Source organism: Phyllobates terribilis, unplaced genomic scaffold (assembly GCF_046119375.1).
Source record: "Phyllobates terribilis strain yellow unplaced genomic scaffold, ASM4611937v1 Scaffold_254__1_contigs__length_2825407, whole genome shotgun sequence".
NCBI classification, from domain to species: domain Eukaryota; kingdom Metazoa; phylum Chordata; class Amphibia; order Anura; family Dendrobatidae; genus Phyllobates; species Phyllobates terribilis.
Genome location: NW_027363014.1, coordinates 2,432,555 through 2,438,952, shown reverse-complemented (window position 1 = coordinate 2,438,952; position 6,398 = coordinate 2,432,555).

Sequence of the window (6,398 nt, the reverse complement as noted above, 5' to 3'; positions counted from 1 at the left end):
CAGATTCCATCCCCCAGCTGCCTAGTTGTACCTGGCTGGACACAAAAATAGGGAGAAGCTTCACGTATTTTTTTTTTTTAATTATTTCATGAAATTCATGGAATAATTAAGAAAAAAAGGCCTTCCCTATATTGTTGTGTCCAACCAGGTACAAATAGGCAGCTGGTGGTTGGGGGCAGCCCGTTCCTGCCTGCTGTACCTGGCTGGACCCAAATATAGTGCGAAGCCCCACGTCAATTTTTTTTAAATAATTTCAGGAAATTCATGAAATAATTAAAAAAAATTGATGTGGGGCTTCGCCCTATATTTGTGTCCAGTCAGGTACAGCAGGCAGGAACGGGCTGCGCCCAACCACCAGCTGCCTATTTGTACCTAGCCGGACACAACAATATAGGGAAGCCCTTTTTTTCTTAATTATTCCATGAATTTCATGAATTTAAAAAAAAAAAACGTGGAGCTTCGCCCTATTTTTGTGTCCAGCCAGGTACAACTAGGCAGCTGGGGGCTGGAATCTGCAGCGCAGGGAGGCCCAAGCTTTCTGGGCCCCACCCGCTGCAAATTGCAGTCCGCAGCCGCCCCAGAAAATGGCGCGTTCATAGAAGCGCCATCTTCTGGCGCTGTACCCAACTCATCCAGGGCCCTGGTGCGGTGGCTCACTGGGTAATAAAGGGGTTAAGGCCAGCTTGGCATTATCAGCTGGCCCTAAGCCCGAAATTCATGGGGTCACGCCAATATTAGACATGACCACCATGAATTTCTAGTAAAGTATTTAAAAAAAACACAAACACCCAGAAAAAAGTCCTTTAATTGAAATAAACACACAATTCTTTATTGTTCTAAATTAAACCATACTTACCATCACACCCATTCCAGCTGAAGCCAACGATCTCCTGCAATAAAAGAAAAATAATAAAACAACCTCATCCTTACCTTTCCATGGTTCCCACGACAGCTTCAGCTCTGCTACATCGAGATGACAGGCTGGACCGCAGCAGAACGCTGCCATCCATCCTGTCATCCCGCAGACACTGAGAAGCGCAGGCATACTTCCACTCCTCAGTGTCTGCGGGATGACAGGATGGATGGCAGCGTTCTGCTGCGGTCCAGCCTGTCATCTCGATGTAGCAGAGCTGAAGCTGTCGTGGGAACCATGGAAAGGTAAGGATGAGGTTGCTTTATTATTTTACTTTTATTGCAGGAGATCATTGGCTTCAGCTGGAATGGGCGTGACGGTAAGTATGGTTTAATTTAGAACAATAAAGAATTGTGTGTTTATTTCAATTAAAGGACTTTTTTCTGGGTGTTGTGTTTTTTTAAATACTTTACTAGAAATTCATGGTGGTCATGTCTAATATTGGCGTGACCCCATGAATTTTGGGCTTAGGGCCAGCTGATAATGCCAAGCTGGCCCTAACCCCTTTATTACCCAGTGAGCCACCGCATCAGGGCCCTGAATGAGTTGGGTACAGCGCCAGAAGATGGCGCTTCTATGAACGCGCCATTTTCCGGGGCGGCTGCGGACTGCAATTTGCAGCGGGTGGGGCCCAGAAAGCTTGGGCCTCCCTGCGCTGCGGATTCCAGCCCCCAGCTGCCTAGTTGTATCTGGCTGGACACAAAAACAGGGCGAAGCCCCACGTCAATTTTCTTTAAATTATTTCATGAAATAATTAAGAAAAAAAGGGCTTCCCTATATTGCTGTGTCCGGCCAGGTACAAATAGGCAGCTGGTGGTTGGGGGCAGCCCGTTCCTGCCTGCTGTACCTGGCTGGACACAAATATAGTGCGAAGCCCCACGTCAATTTTTTTTTAATTATTTCATGAATTTCATGAAATAATTAAAAAAAATTTAAGTGGGGCTTCGCACTATATTTCTGTCCAGCCAGGTACAGCAGGCAGGAACGGGCTGCCCCCAACCACCAGCTGACTATTTGTACCTGGCCGGACACAACAATATAGGGAAGGCCTTTTTTTCTTAATTATTTCATGAATTTCATGAAATAATTAAAAAAAAAATACGTGGGGCTTCGCCCTATTTTTGTGTCCAGCCAGGTACAACTAGGCAGCTGGGGGCTGGAATCTGCAGCGCAGGGAGGCCCAAGCTTTCTGGGCCCCCCCCGCTGCAAATTGCAGTCCGCAGCCACCCCGGAAAATGGCGCATTCATAGAAGCGCCATCTTCTGGCGCTGTACCCAACTCATCCAGGGCCCTGGTGCGGTGGCTCACTGGGTAATAAAGGGGTTAGGGCCAGCTTGATATTATCAGCTGGCCCCAAGCCCAAAATTCATGGGGTCACGCCAGTATTAGACATGACCGCCATGAATTTCTAGTAAAGTATTTAAAAAAAACACAACACCCAGAAAAAAGTCCTTTAATTGAAATAAACACACAATTCTTTATTGTTCTAAATTAAACTCTACTTACCATCACGCCCATTCCAGCTGAAGCCAACGATCTCCTGCAATAAAAGAAAAATAATAAACCAACATAATCCTTACCTTTCCATGGCTCCCACGACAGCTTCAGCTCTGCTACATCGAGATGACAGGCTGGACCGCAGCAGAACGCTGCCATCCAGCCTGTCATCCCGCAGACACCGAGAAGCGCAGGCTTGCTTGCGCTCCACAGTGTCTCTCTGTGAGGGCATCCAGCTGAGCCGAGGTCATGTACAATGAACTCGGCTCACCTCATGCACGTCACTGACAGCGTGGGAAAATTCTCCTGCACTCAGCGCTTCAGCGTGAGAATTCTCCCACGCTGTAAGTGACGTGCATGAGGTGAGCCGAGTTCATTGGACATGAACTCGGCTCATCTTTATGCCGTCACAGAGAGACACTGTGGAGCGCAAGCAAGCCTGCTCTTCTCAGTGTCTGCGGGATGACAGGCTGGATGGCAGCGTTCTGCTGCGGTCCAGCCTGTCATCTCGATGTAACAGAGCTGAAGCTGTCGTGGGAACCATGGAAAGGTAAGGATGATGTTGCTTTATTATTTTTCTTTTATTGCAGGAGATCGTTGGCTTCAGCTGGAATGGGCGTGATGGTAAGTATGGTTTAATTTAGAACAATAAAGAATTGTGTCTTTATTTCAATTAAAGGACTTTATTCTGGGTGTTTGTGTTTTTTTGTAGCTTTGACTATGGGGTTAGTAATGGGGGTGTCTTATAGACGCCTCTCCATTACTAACCTGGGCTTGATGTCAGCTGGCATTATAAGCTGACATCAACCCCAGCCCTATTACCCCACTGCCACCGCTACAGGGCAGTGGGAAGAGCGAGGCTAAGTGCCAGAATTGGCGCATCCTATGGATGCGCCATTTCTGGGGCGGCTGACGGCTGGTGTTTCTAGCCTGGGAGGGGGCCAATATTCATGGCACCCTTCCTGGGCTATTAATATCAGCCCCCAGCTGTCTGCCTAGCCTTTGCTAGCTATTAAAATAGGGGGGACCCCACGTCAATTTTTTGGGGGGTCCCCCATTTTAATAGCTAGTAAAGGCTAGGCATTCAGCTGGGGGCTGATATTAGTAGCCTGGGAAGCTCCGTGGGTATTACCCCCTTCCCAGGCTTCAAACATCTGCCCCAGCCGTCTGCTTAACCTCCGCTAGAGACTAAAATTATGGGGGATCCCAAGTCAATTTTTTTTTAAATAAATCCTTTATTTTAACACTAAATGACAAGTACAGTAACCAACACTGTCACTGTACTTCATATATATGTGACTGACATGTTTCTATCTATCTAATCTATGTGTGATGCTCTATTCTTTCGGTTCTAAATTGTCGGGTACCGCTGCTGAATTGCCGGCCGGCTTTTTTAAAGAGACGGTGCATGAAAACACTATTATTTTTTTTGATAAATCCTTTACGCTAAATGACAAGTACAGTAAGCAACACTGTCACTGTACTTCATATATATGTGACTGACATGTTTCTATCTATCTAATCTATGTGTGAAGCTCTATTCTTTCGGTTCTAAATTGTCGGGTACCGGTGTATGCCGCTGCTGAATTGCCGGCTTTTCATGTTTCACTGTTGGCACTGTTCCCATCGATTTGGGCAATCACTGTAATGCCACAACCACCATGGCTGTGGCATTACAGTGAGTGACAGACAATCCCTGCATGATTGGTGCTCTAAATAGCGCCAGACATGCAGGACACGCTTTTGGTGCACGAACAGTTATCGAACATAACCTCGAACAGCCGAATTTTTTGCAAATCGTTCGCGTTCTTCGAACAACTCGAACACCGCCCAAAACAGCTCGAATTTGAGATTGGCGAACAGTTCTAGTCGAACACCGCTCATCTCTAGTAAGGACTCTACTTTCTGCACTTCCTCTGTAATCCCTCCTGGAAATGTAAGAACTTTCCTTTATGCACTTCCTCTGTAATCCCTCCTGGAAATGTAAGAACTCTACTTTATGCACTTCCTCTGTAAATCCTCCTGGAAATGTAAGAACTCTACTTTATGTACTTCCTCTGTCATCCCTCCTGGAAATATAAGAATTTTACTTTATGCACTTCCTCTGTAAATTCTCCTGGAATTGTAAGGACTCTACTTTGTGCACATCCCCTGTAATCCCTCCTGGAAATGTAAGAACTCTACTTTGTTCACTTCCTCTGTAATCCCTCCTGGAAATGTAAGGACTCTACTTTCTGCACTTCCTCTGTCATCCCTCCTGGAAATGTAAGGACTCTACTTTCTGCACTTCCTCTTTAATTTCCCCTGGAAATGTACACACTTTACTTTATGCACTTCCTCTGTAAATACTCCTGGAAATGTAAGAACTTTACTTTTTGCACTTCCTTTGTAAATATTCCTGGAAATGTAAGAACTCTACTTTGTGCACTTTCTCTGTAATCCCTCCTGGAAATGTAAGGACTCTACTTTCTGCACTTCCCCTGTAATTCCTCCTGGAAATGTAAGAACTCTACTTTGTGCATTTCCTGTATAATTCCTCCTGGAAATGTAAGAACTTTACTTTATGCACTTCCTCTGTAATCCCTCCTGGAAATGTAAGAATTTTACTTTATGCACATCCTCTGTAATCCCTCCTGGAAATGTAAGAATTTTACTTTAGGCACTTCCTCTGTAAATCCTCCTGGAAATGTAAGGACTCTACTTTGTGCACTACCTCTGTAATCCCTCCTGAAAATGTAAGAACTTTACTTTATGCAAATCCCCTGTAATCCCTCCTGGAAATGTAAGAACTCTACTTTCTGCACTTCCTCTTTAATTCCCCCTGGAAATGTAAGGACTCTACTTTGTGCACTTCCTCTGTAAATCCTCCTGGAAATGTAAGAACTCTACTTTCTGCACTTCCTCTTTAATTCCCCCTGGAAATGTAAGGACTCTACTTTGTGCACTTCCTCTGTCATCCCTCCTGGAAATGTAAGGACTCTACTTTCTGCACTTCCTCTTTAATTCCCCTTGGAAATGTAAGAACTTTACTTTATGCACTTCCGCTGTAATCCCTCCTGGAAATGTAAGGACTCTACTTTCTGCACTTCCTCAGTAATCCCTCCTGGAAATGTAAGGACTCTACTTTATGCACTTCCTCTGTAATCCCTCCGGGAAATGTAAGAACTTTTCTTTATGCACTTCCTCTGTAATCCCTCCTGGAAATGTAAGAACTCTACTTTATGCACTTCCTCTGTAATCCCTCCTGGAAATGTAAGAACTTTACTTTTTGCACTTCCTCTGTAAATCCTCCTGGAAATGTAAGAACTCTACTTTATGCACTTCCTCTGTCATCCCTCCTGGAAATATATGAATTTTACTTTATGCACTTCCTCTGTAATCCCTCCTGGAAATGTAAGGACTCTACTTTCTGCACTTCCTCAGTAATCCCTCCTGGAAATGTAAGGACTCTACTTTATGCACTTCCTCTGTAATCCCTCCTGGAAATGTAAGAACTTTTCTTTATGCACTTCCTCTGTAATCCCTCCTGGAAATGTAAGAACTCTACTTTATGCACTTCCTCTGTAATCCCTCCTGGAAATGTAAGAACTTTACTTTTTGCACTTCCTCTGTAAATCCTCCTGGAAATGTAAGAACTCTACTTTATGCACTTCCTCTGTCATCCCTCCTGGAAATATATGAATTTTACTTTATGCACTTCCTCTGTCATCCCTCCTGGAAATGTAAGAACTCTACTTTATGCACTTCCTCTGTCATCCCTCCTGGAAATATAAGAATTTTACTTTGTGCACTTCCTCTGTAAATCCTCCTGGAAATGTAAGGACTCTACTTTGTGCACTTCCTCTGTAAATACTCCTGGAAATGTAAGAACTTTACTATATGCACTTCCTCTGTAATCCCTCCTGGAAATGTAAGAATTTTACTTTATGCACTTCCTCTGTAATCCCTCCTGGAAATGTAAGAATTTTACTTTATGCACTTCCTCTGT